The sequence below is a fragment of the Bos taurus genome, chromosome 3, assembly GCF_002263795.3.
Source record: "Bos taurus isolate L1 Dominette 01449 registration number 42190680 breed Hereford chromosome 3, ARS-UCD2.0, whole genome shotgun sequence".
NCBI classification, from domain to species: domain Eukaryota; kingdom Metazoa; phylum Chordata; class Mammalia; order Artiodactyla; family Bovidae; genus Bos; species Bos taurus.
The window spans coordinates 21901714-21915198 of NC_037330.1; the positions used below are offsets into that span (position 1 = coordinate 21901714).

Consider the following 13485-nt stretch of genomic DNA (forward strand, 5'->3'; position numbering starts at 1 on the left):
TTCAACAAAATTAATTCCAGGAGAGGGTAATGGGTATATTAGACCCCTTTTACGTATCAGTTCAGATCCTATCAGCCTTGGTGGTGGTGGTTTAGTCGCTAAGTCGTCTGACTCTCATGACCCCATGGACTGTGGCCCACCAGGCTCCTGTGTCTGTGGTATTTCCCAAGCAAGAATACTGGAGTAGGTTGCCATTTCCTTCTCCAAGGGATCTTCCTGAGCCATGGACTAAATCCAGGTTTCCTGCAGGCAGTCTCCTGATTTGCGGGCAGATTCTTTACCAACTGAGCCACTATGGGAGCCCCTTGTCAGCCTTAACTGTCTCTTATTTCAGTTGCCAGTGGGTGCTGATCAGCCACCCAAGGTGCATCTGACCCCACTCCAGGGTGCCCTACCGACCCAGTGGTAGAGCTCTGCTCAGCACCTACACTGGTGCATGGACAACTGGAAGTGGGGGGTCATCAGTGCAAACACAGGGTACACCTCTGAATAGTGGAGACAGAAGCCCCTCCTCTGCCCCTGCCACCTCACCCCTGATGGTTCAAGGCCTGGTCACTGAGCAGCCCACTGCACTTACCAATGCACAGTTTGATGATGTGTCTTCCTATTTTGAGTCCTTCCCTGTTTCTCTCTCCTTGCTTCCCACTCTTGCTCCTGGAAATGTACACCCTGATAAAGTACTGATAATGTACATCAGTCTCTGCCTCGGGCTCTGCTCCCTGGGGAATCCAGACTGAACCAATGATTCCAGTTTGAAATCTGGAAATTTCAAATCTGAAATCTAGCTTTTATCACTCTACCCAGAACTGTAGAGCATTCAGTCCAAGCCAAGGTTGGCAGTTCACTCTTAGGATAATTATAAGTGTGCAGGTCACAAATCCTGACATTGACAGCTTTCAGAAGTCCAGCAGGTATAGGCATTCTCATAGTTTCTTCTGTGTCAGTCTTATCTGCCTGTATGGATCTTTACCTCCAAGACCCTGTGCCTCAGGCATTTAGGACAATGTGGGGCAGGCAGAAGATGCCAGAAAACATCTGCCAAGTTGAACTGAAGCTGTTCTCTTTTGTTTCCCTAAATTCCACATCATCTTCGGTGGCCTCACTTAATCTAGAGACTAGTTTCCAAAAGGGCATGTCCTTCTGCTTGTACTGTTTGTGCGCAGCGAAGTGGCACCGATGGAAACTTCCACTGAGCATGGCGGTGCCACGGCACTCCAGCAGATACTGGGCCATTATACAGTGCTTTATCCCAAGAGCTCGCCTCCCTCCGGCAGTGCATCTGGAGCTCCAGCCTTGGAAATATTCAGGCTGCTTGCTGCTCTTATGCCCCTGTGTCCCTCTATCCACAACATCCCTGCTCCCCTGTTCCCCCACCCACCCACCACTGACAACCATGACAACTCCCTATTTCTGTTCAAGTTTTCAGTGGGAAAGGAATTAAAAGTGTGGAAAGAAATTATTCTCCCCTCCCCAGTTAACCAAGGACTTCACTGCCACTAACTTGCCTCTCCTTCCCCATTCCTCAAATAGTCTAAAGATTTGGGGAAAATTAAAAGTTGCTACAGATGCACACACATATGCATGCATGCATACACACACACACACACACACACACACACACAGGGGCCTCTATCTTCACATTTATAGCTGCCCTTAAGCCAAAGGGCTTTCTGGGTGAGGGAGGCAGCCCAAGTGATGCTGGCTTTTCTCTGAGCCTCCCGTGCCGGGTTCATGCAGGAGACCACGAGCGTGGAGGTGTTGAGTTCGGACCGCCAGGGCACTTCAGCTGGTAGAGAGAATGAAAGGCGCCCTCTGACAGCTGGGCTGGGAGCTGTCAGGGCGTGGAGAGAGCAGCTCAGGTGGCAGCTAAGCTTTCAAAGGAAAACACCTCTGGCTTTTCCAATGTGCACTCTTCTGCTTCCTTTTCCTGGCACCCACTTACACTCTGCCATCCCGAGCCCCCTGATCACTCCTTCCAACACTTTCTGTCCACCCTGCTGACCTTCTCTCCCCACCCATCAGAGCCCAGGGTCACTGGCAGATGGATGCATGTGTATATGACTCGTCTTCCCAAATAAACCCCTGAACGTCAGAGTACATCTGACTTTTCTGTTGTCCTCTGTCCCTCTCATATGAATCACAGGATTTTTAAATAGGGAGAGGCCTCTAGCAACAAATTTAACTTGCTTTTTCCAGGAAATTGAATCCCAGAGGATCAAGAATTCTGGAATCTCAGTGCTGAGCAGTCGTTTAGGCCAACCTCCTAATTGCTGCTCTCTGCCAGTGGTTGCCCAGCTTCTCCTGACACTTCCAGTGACAAAGCCCCCTGGAACTTTAATTTGCCTGGTTTATCAGACACAGAGTCAGAACCTAGCTTTCTACTTATAAAACCTCTTTGAGCTCTTGTTTCTCATCTAGGAAATAGTATAATAGTATCTAACTCATAGGCTTGTTGTGAAGAATAAATTAAGGAAATAATACCTAGTACCAAATGATTACTTAATAAGTATTAGTTATCATTATGCCTTTTTCCAAGACAGCCCAGCCAATCTTCAGATGGATCTGTTGGAAACTTAGTTTTCTTTTTTAGATAAAATCGTTTTCCTGTAGTTTCCATCTTGTGTGTGCTGCCCAGAGTCACTCAGTGAGTTATGGCAGAACTGAGACCAGAACCCAAATCTCTCCATGGGCCAGGCTGTCTCTGAAATACTCGCTGCATAACTGAAAAAGAAGGCAATTTGCCACAATAAAACACTGTTGTGTTTATTCCCATTTTAGAAGGTGAGATAAGAGAGTGAGTTTTCGCTAGCCTCAGAGCTAGTTAGGTTCAGAATCGGTTCCAATCACGTCTTTTCTCCAGGCCTGTGCTCTGTCCCACTACATGTGCAGCTTTAATGGTGTTTTCTCTCTCCCGTTTCCGTCTTAGCAGATCAGAGAGGGTGGTATTTGTAGATATAGATAAATTGTAGCCTGCCCTGAGATCCCACTCATCTCCTCTGTTCATCTTTCTAATGCTAATGGGTTGGTTAAAATATAGGAATAGTCCTGGCCTGCAAGTATATTGGAGAGACAAGATTAGTCCTTCAGTTCTATAAGGGGTCACAAATAACGTTCTGCTTACACCTCTATTTAAGGGTGGCCCTAAAGGACAGTATAGGAGAGAAATCCTACCATGGTGCAGAGCTCTGATTGGTTCTTGTCATGATGCACTTTGTCTGGAAGAGGAAATGACCTGACCTCTGGATTGAAGCCAATTCAGAGGCAATGACTAATGATTTGGAAAAGTAGGGAATTTGAAGAGATAAGACTGAAAGATGTGTGACAAAGAATTTTGGGAAAGAAGTATATGAATGGACCAGTCATAATGGGCCCAGGAAGTGAAATAGATTCGTTCCATGAGAATGTTTTTCCAAAGGTGTGCACAGTGCAAGAGGCTCTCAAACAGTGTACAAGATATCTTGCCCTTTGTATGTTAGCCTCTTTCCCAAGTCACCCCAGTATTTGCTCAGTGAGGTTAGGAACCTCATCCTGGTGGCAGGGTTAAGATTATTGAAAGTCTACAACATGCAATAGACTTTACCTAGGCTGACCTGGCCACCATCACTGCTGAGTATCTAACTTCCCAGAAGCTTGAACCCTCAAGATGGTACCATGACCTAGAGGTGCCTATCAACCACTTGCCTGGAAGACTGACTACATTATATCCTCTTATCATGAAGGGGGCAGAAATTTGCTTCTCCTTGAAATAGTAAGTGTGTTAGTTGCTAGTTATGTTCGACTCTTTGTGATCCCATGGACTGTAGCCCGCCAGGCTCCTCTATTCATGGGATTCCCCAGGCAAGAATACTAGAGTGGGTTGCCATTCCCTTCTCCAAAGGATCTTCCCAACCCAGGGACTGAACCCAGGTCTCCTGCATTGCAGGCAGACTGAAGACTCTTTACCAACTGAGTTACAGGGAAGTTCCACTGAAATAGATATTTCTGCATTTGCTGTCTCTGCCTACCATGCTTCTGTCAGGAATATTACTTACAGCGTGCCTGCCATGCTCCTCTGTCCATGGGATTCTCCAGACGAGAATACTAGAATGGGTTGCTGTTTCCCTCTCCAGGAAGATGCCCTGACCAGAGATCAGACCCGTATCTCCTGCATTGGCAGGTGGATTCTTTACCACTGAGCCACCAGGAAAGCCCCATAGTAAATGAATGAAACACATTTAGTATCCTCCTTAAGAGATATTCTGAGGAGGGTTGAGAGAGAGGTATGAGAGAGGGGACATATGTATTTTTATGGTTGATTCACTTGTTGTAAGGCAGAAACCAACACAACATGGTAAAGCAAATATCCTCTAATTTAAAAACAAAAGAGATATTCTGATAAACACATTTCTTTCATTTCATTATATTCAGGGATGCTTAATAACCTGGTCATGTTTCCGTAATTCTTGTAAATGGAACTTTGGGAACCTGCCTGGTTGGCCCATGCCCAGCCCTCATTGAAAGAATGAACATTCTTTCATTCTAGGACTGGGAAGAGCAGAGCATACACAATGCGGGGAAATGAGGTCAAGTAGAGCTCGCCCACTAGGTGCCGTCCGGTTGGGGTAACTCCACCATTGACAGCCTGTGCATAGAGAGAACTCTGCAGCTGCTCACCCCTCAGTATAGGAGCCTCACTTCCTTTTGACCCAAGGCAGGTTTTCCTGAGAGGTGAAGTGAAGGGAATATGGTGGTTCTAGATGTTTCCCTCTGATAAGGTAAACCCAATGCCTGATCCCACTTTAATCCATAGCTTCTTCAGAACTTTGCAGAAGGTGGATGTAGCTAACATTGAGTAAAAATAAACCCTGAAACAGACATTGTTAGGAACAGGTGCTTCAGAGAAGTAGGATTTGATTCCTGCAAACAAGTACCTTCGAGGGCCTTTTTGCCAGGAGGTGGGACGCCTGATGGTGGCAGTGAAGTTGGCTTTCTTGCCCAAGACTTCCACCTACCCTCCACCTCTAACACCACCACATACCACAGCCCCATCATTCTCTCCTCACATTGCTTCCCCACCTCCTGCCCAATATAGATTCCTGAAGCCACCACCTTCTGACTCAAGGATTATAGTTTCTCAAAATAAGTTGTACTGAACAACTGCTGTCCCCAGAAAGAGATCGAGTGGAAATTCCAAGGCCCTGGGACAGGGTCTCCCCCTCCCTCATGCTTAAGCCCCTGCCTCTGTGCCCCTGTAGGTGCCTGTGATGTGTTGTTCTGAGTCACTTGGTCATGGCAAGTGGTCCACCCACTATTCATAGAGTATGGAACTGACAATAGGGTAGATTCCATTCCCCAGCATTCCCTGTATCTATGTAACTATCACCCACGGAATATGAGTAGAAATGATGTCATTTCCAGGCTGAGGGAAATCCACATTTTCTTCTCCTGTCTGCCATATGAATGTTAAGAACTCTGAGTTTCTAGGAAAGAGTGGAGCCACAAGACAGCTCCTAAGTACTACATGAAGGAATGCTGCAACCTACCAATGAGAAACATGCACACTGGACAATTACATAATCAAGAAATCAATATTTATTTGTGTTAAACCACCATTTTTTGTTATAGAAACTAGCACTATCATAATGCTGTGCTCAGTTGCTTCAATCATATCCAACTCTTTGTGACCCCATGGACTGTAACTTGACAGGCTCCTCTGTCCTTCAGATTTTCCTGGCAAGAATACTGGAGTAGGTTGCCATTTCCTCCTCCAGGGGATCTTCTCGACCCAGGGGTTGAACCCATGTCTCCTGCATCTCCTGTGCTGCAGGTGGATTCTTTACCGCTGATCAGAGGAAGCCCTGTAGGTGCCTAACCAAGAAGCAAATGGAAAGAGCAAGTCTTTCCAACCCTGTACTCCATTTTTACATCAAAAAGAGGCTGGTCAGGTCTAGGTCAATGTATTGAAAGTCCTTTTGTATTGTGCAACTCTTTGAATACAACGTCCTGTAAGCTCATACAGGCAACTGGCCCACCTGAGCAGCCCTGATCAAATTGTGAGGCAGGGAACGATATGTGGCTGGGCTTTACCCACTTTGCTCCATGTCAATCCTTCCCTCCTGTGGGCCTGGATGAGCTATTAGGATCCCTTCCGTCATAGCTCAGGGAGGACGAATGTGAGGCCCAGATTGCCCTAGCAGGAAGGGACATGCTGAATGGAGCAGGAACTGGAACTAAATTATATATGGGCCAATCTTTTCAAGCCTATGTGGGAGATACAGATGGGATGTTATATGGCCTCGCTGGAGAGGAGAGAGGCCTGCTGGGCCAGGAACCCTGGCAGGACCAGAGAAGGCTCTCCTGGTCCAAAGAGAACTACCGTGGGGAGGAAGCCATGCAGGATCGAGTTAATCGGCAATTCTGAAGGTTAGTGGGGAAAACCTGGATTTGGTCCTATAGGCAATAGGGAACTGCTGTAACTTTCTGAGCAGAGGAACATCTCATGAAAGGGTTACCAGAAGAACGGTGGCTGTGCTCATGTAAAATCATCTCTAAAAACGCACGTGTCTGAACTACAACAACCTTTAACAAGCACTTCATGGTGTCTCTTCCTCTCATCCAATATTTCTGCCCATCTAATTTTAGATGCCCAAACATGCTGCCCAGGCTTCTGCTCAGGTGTCCAGGTTCCATCACCCAGCATGAACCCATCCTCCATCCTGAAGCTGCAGTGACTCCCCTGGAACACAAATGCGGCACGGCATGGCACTCCCGCCTTCAGCTCCTTCAGTGGACCCTCACTGATTCAGGTCCAACTCCTCCACAGAGTCACTGCAACCTTCTCCAATTACACTACAGCCTCCTCCAGTTATACTATGGCCTCATCCCCAGTTACACTACAGCCTCCTTCAGTTACATTATAGCCCTCTCTCCAGTTACACTATAGCCACCCTTTCTGGCTTTCTCCTCAGGACACCTACCCACACCAGCCGGTCAGCATTTCCCCTGTCTCTCCCCACCTTCCTGCCTGACTCACGCCTTCCTCTCTGCTTATTCTCCTTCCCCTCTGCAACCTCCCTTACCTTCTCTCAAGCCTACCATTGAAAATCTGTTTTTCTCTGATGCCTAGTTCTAACCTCATGTCTCTTGGAAATCCTTTTAAGATCCTCTAGTCTAAAATAGTCTCTCAAGACACCGCATTTGTATCTCCAGTGTATCTGGTTTAGCACTTATCTGTCTGCCTAGTATCAGAGTTATTTATAAATGCCTGTTCCTCCCGTTGTGTTGTGCACTCTTAGCAAGCACAGAGTTGAAATACATACTTGACCATCTTGTGTTGGCAAGCAGAGTTTATAAACTTTCATGGGGAACAGTTCTATAGATATTTGAAAAGTAAGAGTAGTCATTCTGAGCTCAGGACACTCTGAACTTTTAAGCCCCAAACACTTCCTACCCCCTTGTTTTGTGGTTGGTGAGACCTGCACTAGATAAGAAATGCTACCAAGAAGGCCAAGAGTCTCCCGCACCCCTCCCAGTCCAGGGCTGTGTCTAACTGGAGCCAGGACAGCAATTTGCAGAAAGGCACGGCATCAGTATCCAAATGCTAGGACGTGATCCACTGCACGGCTCGAGTCCCTTTCCTCCCATTGTGCATCTATAACCTGAGGCTGACATGCTGCTTAGTCTTATAAAGACTTTGGGGGAATGCTGCCACTCAGCAATGAGGAGAATGGTTATTTAAGAGAACGGCAGCCATCTGAGGTCACTTATTGAGCATGCTTATGTGCTGGGCTCTGAACCCGAGACTGGGAAAACACAATCCTGAAAGGTTAAGAATGATGGTGAAGGGGTTAGAAAAATCAGCTTTCCAATGCAGGAGACTTAGGTTCAATCCCTGGTCGGGGAACTAAGATCCCAAAGGCTGCGTCCAAAGCAACTAAGCCTGAGCGCTGCAACTATTGAACGCATGCCATAATGAAGATCCTGCATGCTGCAACTAAGACCCAACGCAGCCATAAATAAATATTAAAAAAGAAAAAAGAATGATGGTGAAGTTACTAGTCAGGACAGTGTGCCACCTACAGATAGGTTGTGTTCCTGAACCACATGCATTGCAACTTAGCATGCTTGCTTCAGAGAAACAATGAACAGGAGGGTGAGGCTTCCAGGTTATCACACAAGAGTCCACTGAACTCACAATGCAGTTAACTATAGTATCTGAACAGTACAGAATTCAAGCAACCTTTAAAGTCTGATTCCAACAGAAGTCATTCTGCCTTCCAATATGGGATGCCATCTTCACCAAGTGCAGCCTCAGCACAGGCCTGGAGGTCCTTTCCTCTGCACCACCACAGTGGGCAGAACCCACATTCCTTGGGCCCCCTTTCTTTGGGGCCACCACAGTGGCAGAAGCTAAGTGCCTTGGCTCCTCAGTAAGTATAAATGGAAGGGAGGAAAAGTCTCTGAAGCTTCTAGTGTTTAAGTGGGTGCCTAAGTGTCCCTAGCAGCACACAGGAGAGGGGAACTCAAATGTTTCTATCTGAGGTGGGAGTCCTTGGCTGGAATGGCCATCTGTACAGAATGGACATTCACTGACCATGGTTTGTAAGCTGAGAAGAGGAGTTGGAGAACATTAGAACTGAACGGATCTTTAAGATCAGCTAATCCAACCCCCATATTTTATAGAGGAAACTGACACTAAAGAAGTTAAACAGGGACTTCCCTGGTGGTCCAGTGGTTAAGAATCCACCTTTCCAGGCAGGGTACTTGGGTTTGATCCCTGGTGGGGGAACTAAGATTCCACAAGCCATAGGGCAACTAAGCCAGCACGTTCCAGGGCCTATGTACAACTACTGAGCCCTCGTGCCACAACTAGAGAGCTGTGTGCCATAACAAAAGATCTTGCATGATGCAATTAAGACCCGATGCAGCCAAAGAAAGAATTAGATAATTTTTGAAAAGAAGTTAAATGACTTGCCTCTGCTTACACAAAAAGAGTGGCACGACCAGCCCGTGAACCCAGAGCTTCTAAAGGTGAGCAAGTCAAGTTTAGTTCCGTCATCTGCTAGATGGGACAATGATCCTTCCTCATCTCAGGGTTATTGGGAGGTGCTCATGAAGACATCCTTAAGAAATCTTTGTAAACTGCAAAAGGCCACGTGAATGGAAGCTACTTTTCTTTCCACTACTCCTAACTGCTGCTCATTCCTCTCTTCAAACTTAGTGGTGCAGTGAGGTGATACAGAAGCCAGGATGTGCAGAGTTAGGATACCCAAAGGCAGCCCCCAATCCTGTTGGTCTACTAGCCTAAGAGGTGTGGCTTGTTAACTTCCATACTTTTATCCCAAAGCTGACATTTCTCTTTGGACAAGCTGTTAAAAAAAAAAAAAAAATGCTCACTCTTCTAATCCAAACAAGAGAAGCCTAGTCTCCTGGAAAAGTTTCCAAGCTTTAAATAAGAGGCATGCTTCATCTTATTTGGGACAACACTAGAAGCACCTCCAGGTGCCTGTCAGAATGGCACCCAAAGCCCCTTGGTATTTCCCAGAAGAAGGCACTAGAAAGCAGGGAGTCCTCAGAAGAAGGCCCTTGGGAAAGAAACCATTTTCCCCTGGTGCCCACTTTGCCCTTTTGAACAAGCTGGTTTAGAATCTGCCCATATTCCATCCCCTCCCACTTGCAGATATTCTTGCAATAAGTTAAACATTTTGTAATTGCTTGCCATTGATGGGTCACTTGTTTTTTCAATTGCTCTATGCTACCTTCAAGAGTATTCCATTCACCACCACTGCTCAGTTATGGGGTTCTGATAGCTGGTGGGAGCCCACCCATCTGGGTGCACTTGCCTTATAAGGAAGTCCTTGCTGAGTTCTGATTGGCTGATTTTCCTAGCGGTCCAGTTGATCCCAACATCTCTCTGAAGGTGGGTAGTAGTGATTTCTTGGTGAAATCTCATGGCTAATGTGTTATCTCTTGTGAAGCATGGAACAGAGGTAAGTAACAATCATAGTGAGAGCTAACATTTATGGCTCAGTGAATATCCCAGGCTCTGTGATGAGCTTGTTACTTGGGGGAACTCATTTAATCCTTATAATAACCCTCCGAGGTGGGTTGGCGGTTTTTACTCACATTTTACAAAGGAGGAAACTGAGGCTCAAATAACTTGCCCAGGGTCCCACAGCCAATAGACAGAGGAAGTAGGATCTGCTAATGTTAATCCAGGTCAATGGATTTGGTCTATGAAATTCTCAGAAACTGACTTAAAAACAAATGTATACTACTTTGTTTATGAGAAGTGCTCTTGTGCACATAAAATGGGAAAATAGTCACCCTTCACAGTTCTGAGCTCTTGTTTCAGGTCAGGACAGAGCTTACTGTGGTCTGACATGGGCTGTGTAATCTGGGAAGGACCTTGCACGCAGCAGCTGTAGATGGTCACCAAGTTCTGATGACAGAGGGGTCACCTCTGTACACCAGTCTGAAGTGCCCCCAGAGGGCTGAGCTGGACCCCTGCCCGAGTTCACATGACCCTGAACAACAATAAGAAATTATAGAAGAGTTCACCAAGGAGTGTCATTCTGCCCAAGTCACCCCACCGTAAAACTCCTGGGTGCCCATCCAGCCTCGGGGCGGGAGCTGCGTGTACTCCTGCAGGAATGGGGCTTGAGCCTCACTGGACATCGCAGATGCAAACCCACCTCACCCCCTGCTCACCCTCTGCTGTGGGCTCCACCACCTCCCTCGCCTCCTGCAGGAGGCCACTGGGTGGGATCTTTTGTTGGCACGCTCACTGAGTAGGGAAGAGTAAGCAGAGGGAGGTGGCAGCGACTGCGGCTGTGTCCTTGTCACCACAGGCACAGCTGAGACTGGGCCCCATCCAGCCACACTCTTAACTCCAGCTGTCACGGCAACCACACCCTCAGCTCAGTTTGCAAGAGTCAAAGTAGCTGTCCCCAGTGACCTCTTGGGGGCCGATAGAACTGAAAACTGAGACCAAAAGTGACTCGACAGAAAATAGACTGAGTCAGGGCTTAAAAACAATGCCTTCCTCAGCCCCCCCTTCCCCATTTGGCTTTTGTCTCTGTCCCTTATCTCGTAGGTGTGCAAGCTGTTCCATGCAGTGGGAGGAGACCGTTACATACGATGTGAAAACGTTATGATGGTCCTTTAGAACTGCCCTGGAGGGGATCTCAGGAAATATGCTGCTGACACACAGGAAAGCCCAGGAGGCTGTAGGCCCGTGTCACACAGATCATGGGGCGTCACATGGCCTCTGCCAAGCTTTCAGTCTCTGCTAAATATTAATCCACTAAAGCTCATTTCCTCTTCTTCAATAGGGGAATAGCATGAAAAAAATCTCCAAATATCTAAGACATCTGGGAAGAAGAATATTATTGCCAAACAGAAACCTTGCCCTTTGAGGAGAAACTCCATCCCACTCTCTCACCCCAACCAGCCCCACCCCAGCTCTGTTATAGGTCATCGTAGAGTCTGGGCTGAGATGCCTGAAGCAACCTCATCCCTAACCTTGGTCGTGATCCTCCAGGCCAAAAAGGGGCAAAAGGCAGTGTGCCCCCAATTCTGCCTTCCTGTGATCTGGAGAATTCCTCAGTCTTCAGGAGATGCTGAGACCACTGAGCTTCACAGGCAAGTCTCTGTGACGAGAACAAGGCAGGAACCAGGGAGCCACTCAGCCCACATTTTCTTCCTCCGATGAGTACCTTCTTCAGTGCTTTGCCCATTTCCTGATTTGTCAGTAAAACGAGGTCAGAGTAACCAGTTCAGTTGCCATTCTGGTGAGTCCTCTAACCTAGACCTAATAAACGAAGAAAAATCAAATAGAAAGGATAGATATTAAAAAAAAAAAAAAGAGCATGATGTGCACTAATGTGTAAAACAGGTAGCTGGTGGGGGCCTACTGTATCTCACAGGGAGCTCAGCTTGGTGCTTTGTGGTGACCTAGATGAGTAGGGAGGGAGTTCCCAGAGGGACGGGATATATGTACACATGTGGCTGATTCATTTGGTTGTACAGCAAAAACTAGCACAACATTATAAAAGTAACTATATCCCAATTAAAAAACAAACAGGAGGAGGGACTCATGGGGCAGAGGCAAAGAATAGAGAGGAGATGAAAGGGCGGGGAGGGGAATAGAAAAGTTCTAAAAGTCCTTGAGTAAACAAGTGATGAGGAGCCAGGCACTGTGGAGTGTGACCAATTCAGTTCATTGCACCTGAGGTCTAATAGAAAATGAATGAACGAATAAGGAAAGCGGTGTGTCTCAGAAACTAAGTCCTGAGAGAGTGCTTTGGACTGAGACGAAAAAAAATGGCACCACTCATTCACAAAAGAGACAGCCCATTGGTTATTTTAAAACTCACCCATATTCACACCCTGGCTCTGACATAATGTATTTTAAAATGTAAAAAAAAAAATTCTCCTTGCAATTCTAATACGGTGGGGAAAAATTCAAGTTATTGTAGAAAATTCTACAGTGTTTCTTCTGTTAAATGCATAAAGTAAAAATGCCAAGAAAGGAAGAAATAACCATATACGTGCCTGGGACATAGCAAGTGCTTAAATATTTATTGCGTAGTGCACAAATTCAGTAATGCAGTGTCTAACCTACTGTATGTACTATGAACACAGACTCTTTGGCATGCTTTATGTATATTTACTTGTATTTTCTTAAACTGCTCAGAATTTTCCTTTCTTTTCTTCATTGTATAATTCATGCATTCTTCCCTCTCTGGGTCTTTTCTTGCTTTTGTTTTTTCTCCTCCCCATCCCCCACCCTGGCACCACATAGCCTGTGGGATCTTAGTTCCTGGACCAGGGATGAAACCCTCGCCCCCTACAGTGGAAGTGCAGTGTCTTAATCATTGGACAGCCGGGGAAGTACCCTCTTGCTTTAGTTTTTCAACTGGCATTTGCTTTCACAAAATAACCTCAAGGAGCTTCCTTAGTTCCCAAGCCTCTCTTCTCAGTGTATTACTATTCTGTTTTCTCCTCACACACACACTCACACAGCACATCCCACAATCTGGATGCCTTTATTTAACTTCCTATAGACAGCTCAACATATACCTCTTTCAGCAGAATTTAATGCTTACCATAAAACATTAATAATATTGTATTTATTCATGTAATTATTACAAATACAGTTAATTTATACTTAGTAAGCCCAATGGTAAAACTCTTAAGAGAGCAACATATGGTTATTAATGAACACATTAATAACTATGTTTTTGATGGTATAAGTTGTTTCTATAAAGTGACTATTCCTATGACAGACTTGCTCAATTATTTAAATGCTTAAATAAAATATGTGATTTTAATACATTATATTACACAAAATGAGTAATTTATAGGGATTCTAAGATTATTTTCAAGAAGACAAAGTAAAAATGCTTCTAAATAGAATTCATTACCTATTACTTGTCAACATCTAAAATACGGTTTTCATAACTACTGAATATCTGTCTATTCATTGGCTTGGCTAGTCACCTG

The 13485-nt window shown here is 45.8% G+C and overlaps 1 long non-coding RNA gene across 1 annotated transcript in view; it reads right to left on the reverse strand.

The window, feature by feature from the left end:
* Positions 1-5553: 5553 nt before the first annotated feature.
* LOC132344847 (uncharacterized) overlaps positions 5554-13485 on the reverse strand; it is a 53200-nt gene continuing 45268 nt past the window's right edge. The window contains exon 2 of the long non-coding RNA XR_009493871.1: positions 5554-11791. This is a non-coding gene — a long non-coding RNA (uncharacterized lncRNA). The remainder of the gene's footprint in view (positions 11792-13485) is intronic.